Consider the following 16,038-nt stretch of genomic DNA (forward strand, 5'->3'; position numbering starts at 1 on the left):
GAGACAGGGTTTCGCCACGTGAGCCAGGCTAGTCTCAAACTCCTGACCTCAGGTGATCCACCGCCTTGGCCTCCCAAGTGCTGGGATTACAGGCGGGAGCCACCACGCCTGATCCTACTGTCTTACTTTGGATTCACTTAATAAATAAAAATTCAATTTGGGGGCATGGGTGAAAGGATTCTTTCCTATGTTCTCAGCTCCTCCACCAGTAGGGGCTCAGTAAAGCCCTGTGTGGTGGAATATGACAGGTAGGAAACCAAAAGGTGATTAAAGATCTGGCTCTTAGAGTAATTCTTTTGTTCCCTGAAGGTGATTGTTTGACTTGTGTTTCTTGTCCTCATTATTATTCTTTCTCATACTCGAATTTTATTTGTTAAGGGAGAAAAAAGGCTTAAAACAAAGCCTCATTATCCTCATCTGGATAATGTTGGCATTGTGAGACTATGCAATTTCTAGCTTTGTTTGGCTTAAAGAACCTCTATATGTGCGTGAAATAAATGTCAATTTAACGTTTTAGATTTCTGCTACAAGGCTGGGGCAGCTGGAATCATCCAGCAATTCCTCCTTTATGCTGGTTTGTGGCCATTCTTGTTCCAAGAGAAGACAAACTTGCATTTCAAAATTAAACTCTGAAATTTGAAAATAAAAGCAGGAAAAAAAAAAAACTTCCCTAGGCCAGAAGGAATGATTTAAATTTTCAGAGAGCTCCTTGGCATTTCAAGGGTAGTGATAAACCATTGGAATTTACTTTGATGTTTCAGCTCTAGCACAGCACCCCCTCAGCCTCCCCAGGCCTCCTCCTCCGTCCCCTGTGTCTGACTGGGTAGTCACTGCTCTGGGGCCTGGAACCCTCCCAGTCTCATTCCCCTGTTTGTGTATCTGAGTATCTCTATGTCTTTAGATCTTCTTCATGCTCTCTCTGTTGTCCTGTCTCCCTCTCCCAAAGTCTGTCTGTCTTGTCGCCCCCCTGGCCCCGTGCTTTTTAAATTTGGCTCCTGCTTTGTGGCACTGTCTTGAATACACAGGTTTGACTGCTGGTTGACATTTATTTGTTTGTTTGTTTATTTATTTTGAGATGGAGTCTTGCTCTGTTACCCAGGCTGGAGAGCAATGGCAAGCTCTCTCAGTTCACTGCAGCCTCTGCCTCCCTGGCGCAAGCAATTCTACGGCCTCAGCCTCTGGAGTAGCTGGGATTACAGGCCTGTGCCACCACACCCGGCCAAATTTTTTTTTTCTTTCTTTCTTTTTTTATTGAGACGGAGTCTCGCTCTGTCGCCCAGGCTGGAGTGCAGTGGCCCGATCTCGGCTCACCGCAACCTCCGCCACCCGGGTTCAAGTGATTCTCATGCCTCAACCTCCCAAGTAGCTGAGACTACAGGCGCGTGCCACCACACCCAGCTAATTTTTTTGTATTTTTAGGAGAGATAGGGTTTCACCACGTTGGTCAGGCTGGTCTCGATCTCCTGACCTTAGGTGATCCACCTGCCTCGGCCCCCCAAAGTGCTGAGATTACAGGCCTGAGCCACCGCACCCGGCCTATTTTTTCTTTCTTTCTTTCTTTCTTTTTTTTTTTTTGAGACAGAGTTTCGCTCTTGTTGCCTAGGCTGGAGTGCAATGGCGTGATCTCGGCTCACCGCAACCTCCGTCTCCTGAGTTCAAGTGATTCTCCTGCCTCAGCCTCCTGAGTAGCTGGGATTACAGGCATGCGCCACCACAGCTGGCTAATTTTGTTATTTTTAGTAGAGACAGGGTTTCTCCATGTTGGTCAGGCTGGTCTCAAACTCAGGTGATCCGCCCGCCTCAGCCTCCCAAAGTGCTGGGATTACAGGCATGCGCCACCATGCCTGGCCTATTTTTTCTTTTTGAGACAGGGTCTCCCTCTGTCACCCAGGCTGGAGTGCACTGGAGCAATCTGGGCTCACTGCAACCTTTGCCTCCTGGGTTTAAGTGATGCTTTCACCCCAGCTTCCTGAGTAGCTGGGACTACAGGCGCTTGCCACCATACTCAGCTGATGTTTTAAATTTTTTTTGCAGGGACAAGGACTCATTTTACTGCCCAGGCTGATCTCAAACTCCTGGGCTTTGTGATCCTCCCACCTTGACCTCCCAAAGTGCTGGGTTTATAGGCATGAGCCACTGCACCTGGCCTCACTTTTTGTTTTTTTTTAATGGCTAACTAGACTTCACAATGTGTTCCCCACACTAGGGTTGTCACCGAGAAGTATAAGGAGCAAAAAAAAAGTGAAAAGAGAAGGATGAGGAGGAAACTTAATATTATACAAAGCTCCTGGGAATACTGGAGAGCCCCTTTGCCAGGGGCATTCGAGGAGGAACAGGTTGCTGCTGCAGAGGAAGGAACGTCTGGGTTCCATAGCTTGGAAACAGGCTCTCCTTGAGGATCACTCACCGTCACAGGCTCTCTCTGCACTGGAGATCCGGCCTTCTGGAGGCTGGCAGGGAGGACGTGCTGGAGCAGGAAGAGCTCAGCTTTGCACCAGGCAGATGTCCTTTGGAATCCTGGCTCTGCTGCTTACAGCAGTGTGACTTCCCAGGCAAATCGTTTAACCTCTCTAAGTCCAGATAGCCTCATTTGTAAGAAATGAGCAATGCTACCTCCTGTGTGGAGTAGCAAGGATTAAATGATGTGTTGTAAAACACCAAATAGACCCGGGCTCATAATAGGAGTTCAGAAAGTGTGATTTTCCTCCCTCCTCCTTTCATGGTGGTCTTTAACTTGCCTTTATTCTGAAGTTTGTTAAGGCTGTTGGGAACTCAGAACACATTTACTCATAAAAACCAGTAGCCCTGGGCTTTGTGAGGTCTGACCCCCAACCCCTGCCTAACTCACCATCCCTGTTCTCTTCCCATCACCCTCATTCAGGGACTTGACTTTCAAGACATGGTGGGTTCTTCTGCTGTCTTCCAAATACCCCTGGGGTTCCCCACCCATAAGTTTTTGCTCTTTCACCCCAGAATCTCAGACCTCTGCTTAGAACTGTCCATCAAATCAATATCCAGGTGAAATCCAAATTCTAGCTCCTCCATCTCCCAATGTTATGCAGAACTGATTTCTTTCTCGTCTGAATTCTTATTCTACTTTATCTGACTGAGTAGTAATATCAGCTTTATAATAAAAATCACAACATATTGCCTTTTATGGCTGTTATTATGGGGAGTGTCACATATTCTTATATCCCTCACACTGTTCAATAACCACTTTCTGTGGGATAAATAATAATAGCTACATTTGTTGCATGCACACTACGCCAGGCAATGTGCTATGGCCTTTATCTACATTTCTTCATTTAATTTCCACGACAAGGTTAAAAGAATGTATATGACCCCAATATTCTGGGTGGAGCTAAGGGTCAGATGGAGTAAGTCACTTTCTCAAGGTCAAGTAGGCAGAAACTAAAGGAGCAAGGATTCCAACCCAGCCATGTGGGACTCCCAGCTCTGTGCTCTTTCTACTTCCCAGGAAATGGAGCCTAAGTTAACAACAACAAACCGAAGTCGAGGACTGAGGACATATGCAACCCTCGGTTTGGGTGCAACCTTTATCAATGTCCTAAACTGACAGATGACGTAGAGGCAGCCGTTTCGCTGACTAGGGAAGCCCAAGGAAGCTAAGATGCTAGAGTCCAAATTTAAGTTCTACGAGACGCTGCAGAAAACATTTACAGTCACCAGAGGGCTCTCTCTCCCTTAAGCAAAAAGGGCAGCATCGCCCGCGCGCGGTAGCCTCGGGACCCCGCCGCCGGGAGGCCGCTCGGAGCTCCACGCTACCTCCCTGAAGCCCAGTCCATTTTGCCTACATCCTTGTCCGGGCAAAGCCCTGGAGAATCCATAGGGCAGTGCCCCAAGCTGGAGCAGTTTTCACAGCCACATCCCGGGCTGCGCTGGGTTGGGGATGCTTTGAGGTTCCTCTGGGGGCTCCCTGCTCTCTGCTTACCAAGCAGAGGGGAGTTGGGAAGGGGAGAAGTGCAGACTTAGTGGTGGGGTAATCCAGAAATGCATCCCTCAAAGGCCAGCCTGGCCTGGTCCAGGCCCTAAGCTCTCTGGGGGAAGGACGGCTGGGAACCCCGCCTTGGCGGGCTCTGCGGGTCCTGCGCCCGGGTAGATTTTGCTCAGATGGGGAGAGGGGACCCCCTCCACGCCCCCGGAGTAGTGAACACCATTTTGTTTGAAAGTATCCTGCAAAGAGAACCACCTCACGAGGCCATGGCTGCCAGGGGACTCCTCTCCCCATCGGATCGCGGGGGAGCCCGGGGAGGGAGGGATTCTGCAGCTGCAGTTTGGGGGTCCTCGATGCTGTATTTTAAGGCGCATCGCAACGCCTTCGGAGTGACATTAAATGCAAAGAGGCAAATGACTAATCCAAACTATTATTACAACTGCAGAAAATAACACAGATCAATGGCAAAAGCTTGAACCGGGATTAGCTAGGGAGGTGGGACAAACCCGGGATGATCCTTCCTCTCCTTTTTTAGATTTGTTGATTTTGGTAAATTATGTATGTATTTAAACATGAAGAAACAGGTGAAGCGAATGTAAATTGGGTTATGAATAATTTCCAAAGGCTTCGCTGTCCCTTGACGGAAGCCAGAAATGAGACAGGCACTGGGCCTGAGCGCTCTGGACAGGGAAGCACCCGCGTGGTGCTGGGCAAAATCTTCTCAGTGGAGAGAACGCACTCCGGGTTCGAAACCTCACCGGGTGCAGATGCGAACTGCGGTGGCCCCAAGTGGCCGTCCACTTTGTTCATGAGAACAGTTTTCCTATAACGCCCAACCGGCCCTTTGCATCCTGCAATTCCGTGGGCGTCGGAGCGGGTCTTGGCGCGAACCAGGCGGCCTCGGCGGGGGTCCCGCGGCGGAGGGCAGCGCGGCTGCAGCCCGGGAGCGGCGGCCGCGGCATTGTTTCAGCCCCCCGGGGTGGGATCCAGCTGGGGGAGGGGAGGCGGGGTGTCCTCCGGAACCGCCCCCGGCCCTCCCCGGGGACCCGTGCCTCAGCGCGTCCAGGCTTTGTGGTGTCCTGAGTCGCCATGGAAATCCAAGGGAACGCGGAGCCGGGTGCTAGGGGGGTCGGTGAGTTCTCCGGCCGCGCCCTACGTCCGCTCTCGGACCCCGGCCCTGCAGCAGGGCCTGCCGGGAGTTGTAGTCCCCAGGCGGCGGTGGCGCGCGGCGCCGAGGATGCGGGGCGCCGCCTGTCCCCGCCTCCCCTTAACCTGCTAGCCGAGGTGGGGAGCGGCGGGAGGAGCCGGCCGCGCGGTGATTGGCGGAGGCCGCTCCCAGCCCCCGACACGCGCCCCTCCCCCGCTCCCCACTCTGGACTCCCGCGCTGGGCGCGCTGAGGCGGCCCCCGAGCGAGCGCGCTTGCAGCGGCCGCCGCCCCGAGCACCCGCAGCTCCGGCGCCGCGGCGAGACGGAGACGGACCGAGCCACCGGCCCCCGCGGCCGCAGCATCTCGGAGGAGTGGGTGATGGCAGGGGGGTCGGTGGGCTTACCCCTCCTAGGCTAGGACATCCTCCTCTCCCCCTTCTGTTTCTGCGTGAGGCGCACAAAAGGGCGGGGAGCCGGGTGCGCCTAGGGCCTGGCCGCAGGGGACGCGGCGGGAGGTGTGGTTTGGGGTTGGGAGGTGGCCATCGGGGCTAAGCCGGGGCGCTCTTGGGGTCCTCTTTGTACGCCCACGAAGCGCCGTGCCGGGCCTTGCTCACAGTAAGCGTTTAATGTGTGCTCGCGGGGTTGCAAAGCCCTGGGATGAGGAGGCGGCTCGGCCGAGGGGTTTCGCGCCTAGCACGCAGTGGGCCGCTTCCCTAGCCGGGCGCGGTGCAGTGGACCGCTGGAGGGCTGGGCGGGGGCGCCTCTGGCCGGGGGCCAGTCCTGCCGGTCCCAGGATCTGCGCTGTCCCCGGTCCCACACACCACCCAGATACACACCCTCCGTCCTTCTCCCCTCCGAGTTGGGATCTGCCCAGCCTGGACCCGACCCGGCGGTCTGTTCCACCCGCCCGGCTAACGGAGCAGACGCCTGCAGAGGACTCGCCCGCCGCCTCCGAGCCTCCTGCCTGAGCCACAAAGGCCTCCTGCGGCTGCCCAGCCCGGAGCGGGCGCTGAGCTGGGTCCCTCGGCTGGAGCCCAGCGCGGGAGCCCGCCTTGCAGCATCGATCTCAGCGGGCACCGACGTCGATGCCCCGGGCCTGGGGACGGGGCTGGAGTCTGAGCTGGAGAGAAGCCGGGAGAGGGCGAAGGGAGGCCTTGGTTGAGAAAAGATGGGGATGGGGAAGGCTGGGGAGCTGGGTTAGGACAGGTAGTGGGTCTCGGGGAGCAAGGAGTGGGAACTAGGGTTTGAGGAGGAAAGAGAAGGGGTGGGGGCGGGTCCGAAGAACGAGGGAAGGAGCTCGGTGCAGGTGGCGCCCGGCGAGGCTGGATCTGCTGAAGAATGGGGAGGGGAGGAGGGATGCAGGCGGGTGGAGGCCGCCTGGGTTTGAGGAGGGAGGACGGGAGCGAGGAGGAGACCCGCGCTGTGCGGGGGAGGGGGCCTCCTGGGAAGGGGAGCCTCCCGAGGAGGGAGGGGCAAGCAGCTGAGAGGCGGTCTCGGGCCCGAGGATCCTCAGCTCCAGGCGCGGGGCCCCGCGGCCCAGGTGGCCGGCTGGGCGTGGCCCTCGGACCGGGGCTAGGGACCTAGGGTGGCAGATCCGGGACAGGGCTGGGCTGGCTTGGTGAGGAGCTTTGTCTCCAGGCTTGAAACCAGCCGGTAGCGACTCGCTTAGGGTTTTGTGATCTTCCGCGGCGCCCTCGGCACGCCCTTTTCTCGAGGAGCTGAAAGGCTTTGCCCAGCGGCAGGTGCTGCCAGGGAGGCGGGTCTCCCTTCGGGGAGACCCGGAGAACAATAGCCGACCCTGGTGTCCACCCGACGACGAACCAGGGCCACCCAGGACGCGAGGGTGCAGTTTTCTGGTGCTGGGAATACTCCCTGCGGAACCTCCGGGCACGTGCTGGCTTTGGGGTTGTATGGGGGCCTGGCCCCGCCGGGAATCCCGTGTGGGAGGCGCTCCCCCGGCCTGGAGGCCTGCAGACAGCCACACCCCCACTCCGGCTCGGGTGCCTTCTGGTGCAGCGCCGCCGCCGGCCCCGCGCTGTCCACCCACTGCCGAGACGCGGCGTGGTTAGTGGCGCGGAGCTGCCGGGCGGCGACGCAGGTGCCAGAGACTGGAGGTCGCCTCGGTGCAGCGCGGGTTCCCACGAGCAGCGGCTTTGTCTGCCGAGGCGGCCGGAGTCTAGGGGCTGCCGCTGTGCTTTCTCAGGGGGAGCCGTAAGGGCTGGTGCGGATTGTGGTCAAATTGCGGAGAAGCGGGTGGAAATGATCCCGCAAGGGTGAGGCTCTCGGTTTGGGAGCCGCTGCTAGGGGACCAGTGCTTTTCTTTGCCAGTGACCACACCCAAGCCAGTGCGTCTCTTGCAGACTTCGCCCATATTGTCTGCTGCCCTAAGACTGGGGTAGCTCTGTGATAGGCGGTGGCTGCTTGCCCATGGGAAAGCAGATGACCCGAATGGAAGCTTAAAACAGGCTTTCAGCAGGGCTTTCCATGCACTCAGCCTCTCGCCCGCTGTCTAAACACCTTGCAAGTCACCGCTGCAGCGCCTTGACATGTGAAGTGACGGCCAAAGCCAGAATTCTGTGTTGCACTATTGCTTTGATAACTGGTTAGATGACAAGTTAAAGGTGAATCTTTAGCATAAAGTTATCATTTTAAATTGCCATTCATTAAAAAAAAAAGGAATGTTTTTGTTCCCAGGCTGGGCGACACTTGGCATTGTAGAACTCATTGATGCCACTTACATTTGCCACTAAGTTAACTGAGAGCCTGTTGGTTCTCTTAACCCAGCCTTGAAATCTCAGGATTTTCTTTCTTAACAAGGTTGGTGCGTAAGGTGAAGGACTGTGCTGTGGCTGTTGGCTCTTGCCCAGGACAGATGATAGCTGCCAAAGTGAAGGCCTCTTGTCTGAGTGTCCTATCTGGCCATAGGGAGTCAGCAGTAGGCTATGTCTTGCTGGTTTTAAAGGATGGTGTTTTGAGGAGGTGCCTCACAGAATTTACAAAACTGGTCTGGAAGGACTAGCTGGAACATTGCTCATTGGTTGTTTTTAACTATGTTTTAACCGAGTTTTATATATATATATATATATATATATATAAATATGTATATACACACATATATACACATACTATATTTTAACTAAATTATATATGTGTGTGTGTATTTATGCATATACATACAAACATGCATTCAGAGTACATAAAAACTAGGAATCTCAATATTAGAAACCCAGAAATCTGACAATGAAGGTTTTTTCTTGTAAGAGAGCTCCAATGGGAAACATGTTTTCATATTATTACCCAAAGGGGACAATTTCAGGAAGGAGTGTTTTGTTGGCTTCTTTTTTGTAATAATTTTATGGATTTTTAAAAGGATGTAATCGTCTTAAAGCACTCTGTGAACATCTATTCCAGTCTGTTCCTCATGGCAGGGAATCCATAGACAAGGAATGCCGGTATGACCAGCCCGTTTTTACAGGGATCATGGAGAGAAAGCAGCCTCCCTCTCCCACCTTCTGCTGGTGCTGCTCCAGTAAAACACCTGGAAGACACAACTCAAAGGGGAGAGGCAGGTGGCCCCAGAGAGGGACTTTATGTCCCCAGAATTCCAGGATGCCATTCTTGAGCTTGGGGACCTTGGCTAGGTACACAAAGATGTTCATGGGACGTGAAGGCCTGGCTGTTGTCAGCATAACCTTTCTAGGTGCAAACATTAGCAGGGTCATTGCATTATTCTCAGTGCTTCTATCTCTGGAAAGAGTTCTACAGCAAGGCAAGTTTACACAGTTGGCCAAAATCAGGTCTCAGGACTTGGCGTAAACTTCATTTGTGGCACTTCCACATCTCTTCTCCTGCCATAGCTATCTGAGAATTTCCCCTTCTTAATAGCTTCTCTGACCCAGGATTCTGTATGATCCTGCATTAGCTCCAAGGGACTGTAAGCCAAAGGGCAGCATGACTATAGGCAGGTCTCTGGGGTAAACGTAAATTGTGGCCGGGCACCGTGGTTCACGCCTGTAATCCCAACATTTTGGGAGGCTGAGACGGGGGGATCACTTGAGGTCAGGAGTTCAAGACCAGCCTGGCCAACATGGTGAAACTCCATCTCTACTAAAAATGCAAAAAAATTAGTCTGACATGGTGGCACACACCTGTAGTCCCAGCTACTTGGGAGGCTGAGGCTGGAGAATCGCTTGAACCCGGGAGGCAGAGGTTGCAGTGAGCTGAGATTGTGCCACTGCACTCCAGCCTGGGCAACAGAGTGAGACTCTGTCTCAAAAAAAAATGTAAATTGTGTGTTCAGATCATTTTCTTAGGGCACAGAAAAATATTGAGAGCCAGAGAAGTTGGACAAGAGTATCTGAGACCCAGTCTATCTTCCTGATGTGAAAATTTACCAGTTTCTGATAGAATCTGATCCTGTGTATCTTTTTTGTTTTCTGAGGTATAAAAACATATTCCAGAAAAGTCTTCTAAGACTTAATTCACAGGAATCCTGTAGAACAAGATATCTTTGTCAACATGAAGTTCTGAAGGGAAAACTTGGTGTAATATGGGAGCAAATAAGAATAAATGTGTTTTATCATTTTTCAAGTAAGCAGGTGTTTGATTTCATTGCGCTGCTAGTGGATAAATGAGAAATAATTTCAAAATCGCTTTGCCTTGCTTTTTTTCATATGAAGATGAAAGGTTGAAATACCATAGCATGAATCTTTTGTGAGCTTTGGTATTTATATATAAAAGTGGGCACAAATTATACACTTGAACAAAAGAAATTCAGGGAGGAACATGGTGTATGATTTGTTCTACTTCAGTCTTTGAAACTTGTTTCATTTAAAATAAGCTGATTTAACCATTGATTGAACCAAGCACTTGGTTGCCAAGCTTGCCAAGCACTCCCATCAATCACAGCCCTGTTCTGTACTTGTTCCCTTGCCTCCCTCCTCCCTCGTCACAATCCAGGCTCAGCAGTAGCACACACAGGAGGTAGAGCCAGAAAGCCTGGGTTCAGATTTCACCTTGGCCACTTTCTGTTTATCCGTGCAATGAGGATGGTTGTATTAGGTTGGTGCAGAAGTAATTGCTGTTTTTGCCATTACTTTTAATGACAAAAACTGCAGTGACTTCTGCACCGACTTAACAGTATCTAGGTCCGGGTTGTTCTGAGGCTTACATGAGTTAATGGTTAGCACTGAGAACAGCATCTGGCATCTCGTAAGTGCTCAGTAAAAGTTATCATCACCATCAGCAGCAGCATCATATTCTACCTCTAAAATGTGTGTCCACAAAAACAACACTTTGATTCCCTATTTAATCTTTCATCCCAAGGGGCCATGGCAAGTTGCTGTAGGGATTAACAGTGGGAACAGAGGGAATGATTAGGACTCCTTTCTAAAACTCCCACCCTTGCAAATAGTAGGAATAGCTCTCTGTGGAGTCTGTTTCCTGGCAGCCTCTTTAAGCTCAGCTGTTTTTAGCAGCTGAGAACTTGGAGAATTAAGAGTGTTCCAGAAGTGCTGTGACCTCAGCTTTGCTGCATCATTCCTTTGAGTGGGGTTAGGCTGGCGTGGCTGGTGAGAAGCTATTGTCCCAAGGCTATTTAATTCTTGGTGTGGGGAAGAGTCATCGTGTTTGGTTGATGGCAAATTGTTGGGAATAAAGAAAACTCAGGTTTTCCAGCTAAGAAATACGGAATTTTGTGCAACTTGGAACCACAGTTATTTGTTTCAGAAACACTTTCAAAGCACTCTGTGCCAGGGGTGGTTCTGATTCCTATGTGTTAGGTTACTGTTATTATCCCCATTTTACAAATGAGGCAACAAAAGTAAAAAGGACACCGAGATGGGGACATGGCAGAGCCAGGCCTTGAACCCAAGGGGTTTGATTACCATCTTTATCAGTTCTCCAGGATAACTGGAGCTCTCCAAAAAAACAGAAAATCAGTTCTCCAGAAAAACAAAACCAATAGGATTGGTTTATGCAATTGGAGAGGCTGGCAAGTCCCATATCTATAGGGAAGGCTGGCAGACTGGAAGCTAGGCAGGAGCTCATGGAGCACTCTTTACTTAGAATTTCTTCTTTCTCAGGGAAAACTCAGTTTTTCTCTTAAGGCCTTTTAACTAATCATATGAGGCCCACCCACATTATCAAGGAAAAATCTCCTTTCCTTAAAGTCAACCACCCAGCCTGGGCAGCATAGGGAAACCCTATCTCTACAAAAGTTAAAAAAAATTAGCCAGGCGTGGTGGCACATGCCTGTGGTCCCAGCTACTTGAGAGGGTGATGTCGGAGGATTGCTTGGGCCTTGGAGGTCGAGACTGCAGTGAGCTGTGATTACACCACTGCACTTCAGCCTGAGCAACAGAGCAAGACTCTCTCAAAAATTAAAAAATTAAAAAAAAATAAAGTCAACTGATTATAGATGTTAACCACATCTACAAAATACCTTCACAGCAACACTTAGATGAATCTTTTATTGGATAATGGTACTATAGCCTAGCAAAGTTGACACAAAGAACTAACTAGGCCAGGCACAGTAGCTCACACCTGTAATCCCAGCATTTTGGGAGTTCGGGGCAGGAAGATCACTTGAGGTCAGGAGTTTGAGACCAGCCTGGTCAATATGGTGAAACCCTCTCTCTACTAAAAACACAAAAATTAGCCAGGCATGGTGGCACATACCTGTAGCCCCAGCTACTCAGGAGGCTGAAGCACAAGAATCACCTGAACTGGGAAGGTGGAGGTTGCAGTGAGCCAAGATCGCACCATTGCACTCTAGCCTGGGTGACAGAGTAAGACTGTCTCAAAAAAACAAAAAACAACAACAACAACAAAGGAAAGAAACCCTAACCATAAAAGGATCCATGCCTTTAAACACTACCTCAAACTGAGAACCTTATGAGTTGGATGTGAGATTCAGTTAACTAAATAATTTAGCAATAGGCTATCCCATTACAAAATGGTGCACCTCACCTTGTTTAAAATAGAATTTGGACCTCTTTTCTCATCCATGTGGCTTCTAGCCCAAAATATTGCTTAGAGTAACCATTCAACAGATAATATTGAAAGAATGACTGACTGAATGGTTTTAGATGATATTTTACAGGATTTTCCAGCTACTGAGACCTCTGGCTCCCCATTTAAATTTTTTTTCTTTTTCTTTTCTTTTCCTTTTTTTTGAGATGGAGTCTGGCTCTGTCACCCCGGCTGGAGTGCAGTGGCGTGATCTCAGCTCATGGCAACCTCCACCTCCTGGGTTCAAGCGATTCTTCTACCTCAGCCTCCCGAGTAGCTGGGACTACAGGCGCCTGCCACCATGCCCAGCTAAACTTTTGTATTTTTAGTAGAGACAGGGTTTTACCATGTTGGCCAGGCTGGTCTGTAACTCTTGGCCTCAGGTGATCCGCCCGCCTCAGCTTCCCAAAGTGCTGGGATCACAGGCGTGAGCCACTGCGCCTGGCCTCCCTGTTAAATTAAAAATCATCTGGCCTGTACTGGGCGCGGTGGCTCATGCCTGAAATCCCACCACTTTGGGAGGCTGAGGCGGGTGGGTCATAAAGTCAGGAGTTCGAGACCAGCCTGGTCAATATGGTGAAACCCCGTCTCTACCAAAAATACAAAAGTTTAGCTGGGCATGGTGGCAGGCGCCTGTAGTCCCAGCTACTCGGGAGGCTGAGGTAGAAGAATCGCTTGAACCCAGGAGGCGGAGGTTGCAGTGAGCGGAGATCAAGCCACTGCACTCCAGCCTGGGTGACAGAGCCAGACTCCGTATCAAAAAAAAAAAAAAAAAAAAAAAATCTGGCCCAAGTAAGATTGAGTTTTTGTAAATGACTAGATTCTTTTGGGAAGAAAGGAGAACTTCTGCATTCTGAATTGTGCACATGTCACTCCCCACTACCTAACATCTGTCCGCTTTCATTGGTTCTGCAAAGGGGTTGGGATCTGTTGCTGCCTGGACTCCCTGTGAATGTGTCTCCCACACGTTAGTAGTGCCCAGTACTCAATCACACCATCTTTGTGTCACTCCAGTGTCCATTTCTAAGCTGCCCCTTTGTTGATTTCAAATCCGCCATGGGCTGACTCGAAATTCTCAGGCCTTGGGTCTTTATTCTCCCTTCTTTTGTCTGGTCCTGTCCTTCCCTTTGTCCTTCTGCAGAGCAAGATCCACTATTGATACAGAAGTCGCCTCCTTTCTAATTTTTTACTTCGGATTTCTGACCTTGTAGATTGATATGTTTGTTCTGTTATAAAATTCAAAAGCAACCCCCAATTTTTTCATTTAATATCTTTTTGCTCCTGTTTCCAGCATATGTGAAACACTTTCAACCTTAATGAAGTTACTTAAATTGTTTTAAGTTTGCCGTATCGTCAAGTGGCAATACACATACATGAAACAGTCACTTTTGGCGGGTACAGTGGCTGAGGGTTCTTTTGAAAAAAAAACTCTTTAGTAAAGTATAACAGATAAACTGAGAAGTGTACAAACCATAAGTGTATAGCTTGATGAGACATACCCATGTAATCTGCACCAAATTCAGAAACAGAAAATTGGAGTCTCTGAGCCTACTATGGCTCAGAAGCCTGCCTGATTCAAAATCTTATTATTCAAAAAAAGGAAAAAAAGAAAGAAACAGAATTATCAGTACTCAAGGAGAGTCTCTAGTTACTTAGTATTCTTCCTCCATATCCTGATTCCTTACACACAGATCAATCAGCTTTGCCTATTTTTGAACTTTTTACAAATGGAATCATGTAGTCCATATTCTCTCACCAGTGGCTTCTTGTGCTCAAGGTTATATGTGTGAGATTTCTCTTACTGTTGTATCTAATTTGCTCATTTTTTTCATTGCTATATAGCATCCCACTGTATGTATGTACCAAATGTGTCAGTTATGTTGCTAATGGTATTTGGATAGTTTCTGGTTTGGGGATCTCATGGACAGTGCTGCTGTGAACATTCTAGTAGGTGTCTTGGTGAACGCGTGTGTTTCTGTTGGGTATATATATATATACCTAGGAGTGAAATACTGGGTCAGGAATACACATATGTTCTGTTTTAGTAAATTGTGCCAAATGCTAAGATTAATGGTGAAATTTTAAAAAAATCTTCTGAGGTATGCAATGCAGCTGATTAAACCAAAATCCTAAAGACTGGCACAATATTATGGCTTGATCAGAGGTTGACTTCCAACTCTTATTCTTCAGCAAAAAGTAGAACTTTAAGCTATTATCTCTGACTCCACAGTAATCTATCAGTTAAAAAAATTATATATATAATATATACATATATATGTAATAAATATTACATATGTATATATAATATATATATTATACTAGTTTCCAAGAATTGTCCACAAACAACCAGTTGATTGGCTGAAATGAACACTGTTAAACTAAACGGTGTACATCTACCTTAGTCTTGCTACCGCAGTTTTCTTAACTCATGTTTCTTAAGGAAAAGATGAAAATCATATTATAAATGCAACATTGGTCCAAAGATCATTCCAGAGATGTCCTGACAGCCTTGGGCAAGATTAACAAGTGATTTTTATTGTTAACTAATTTATATTTCTTGTATTGGGTCAAATAGGAGTTTTGAATTGTGTGATTTCTGTGACTTAAAAAAAGTCTCAGCCAGGCGTGGTGGCTGATGCCTGTAATCCCAACACTTTTCGGGCACAAGGTGGACAGATCACCTGAGGTCAGGAGTTTGAGACCAGCCTGGCCAACATATAGCAAAATCCCGTCTCTACTAAAAAATACAAAACTTAGCTGGGAGTGGTGGTGCACACCTGTAGTTCCAGCTGCTTGGGAAGCTGAGGCAGGAGAATCACTTGAACCCGAGAGGTGGAGTCTGCAGTGAGCCGAGATTGCTCCACTGCCCTCCAGCCTGGGCAACAAAACAAGACTCTGTCTCAAAAAAAAAAAAAAAAAAATTCCCGCAAAAGTGTCAGCTTGGAATCACAGAGTTCAGATTTCTTATTTGGCCAGACACGACATTGATTTCTAATAATGGCCAGATTTCTTATTTCTTATAATAATTTCAGATTTCCTATAATGGCCAGACAGGACACTGCCTTTTTTAAATTTAGAAATAGAATTATACATATATCTTATTTTCTGTAGGTTTCTGGAAAAACTTAAAATAGATGTGATTTTTACAGTTGGATTATAATGGAAAGAACCTCTGCAACTAATGAAAAAAATAAAGATGAGGCACAATGGTATGAGCACTAACCTTCAGCCTGTCGCATCTCATGTTAATGGCCAGTATCATCGTGTGGCCCAGGAGAGATGGCAGTGATGGGCATGGCCAGTGTGGATAAAGGACAGTGGTTGAGGCATAATTACAGGATGGTGGTAATGAAACACGAGCAGCCAGAGGAGCCTGCCAAGGCAGTCATGAACTCCTAACTTGGCTGGTTTTTCCTTATGTGATCCATTCACAGCCCAAATTGTTCCTGAGAAAGATTTCTTTTAGCATGTGGTCTGCCATGTTTGGTATTTGTCGTTATACAAACAAGTGAATGAGATCAGACTTAACGTATCTTTTTTTTTTTTTTTTTTTTTTTTGAGACGGAGTCTCTGTCGCCCAGGCTGGAGTGCAGAGGCGATCTCGGCTCACTGCAAGCTCCACCTCCTGGGTTCACACCATTCTCCTGCTTCAGCCTCCTGAGTAGCCAGGACTACAGGCACGCGCCACCACGCCTGGCTAATTTTTTGTAGTTTTAGTAAAGACGGAGTTTCACCGTGTTAGCCAGGATGGTCTCGATCTCCTGACCTCATGATCTGCCCGCCTCGGCCTCCCAAAGTGCTGGGATTACAGGCATGAGCCACGGTGCCTGGCCCAGACTTAACATTTCTTTAAAACTTCTACTTACTGCTTAAACTCTGAGTCCCTTAAGCACGTAGATATTTCATATTTCATATCTTTTATAAT

General features: G+C 48.9%; 1 protein-coding gene across 2 annotated transcripts in view; it reads left to right on the forward strand.

Annotated features, from left to right (window-relative positions):
- Window positions 1-16,038, forward strand: part of DPYSL5 (dihydropyrimidinase like 5) — a 138,670-nt gene that overhangs the window by 30,005 nt on the left and 92,627 nt on the right. The window contains exon 1 of one of the 2 annotated variants that reach the window (XM_032172474.2): window positions 5,352-5,474. The exons of the other annotated variant lie outside the window; for it this stretch is intronic. The gene's annotated coding sequence lies outside the window, so the exon portion shown is untranslated. Of the gene's footprint in view, window positions 1-5,351; window positions 5,475-16,038 lie in introns of those variants that run through there. 2 annotated transcript variants of the gene reach the window in all.

Source organism: Hylobates moloch, unplaced genomic scaffold (genome assembly GCF_009828535.3).
Source record: "Hylobates moloch isolate HMO894 unplaced genomic scaffold, HMol_V3 SCAFFOLD_13, whole genome shotgun sequence".
Classification (NCBI taxonomy): domain Eukaryota; kingdom Metazoa; phylum Chordata; class Mammalia; order Primates; family Hylobatidae; genus Hylobates; species Hylobates moloch.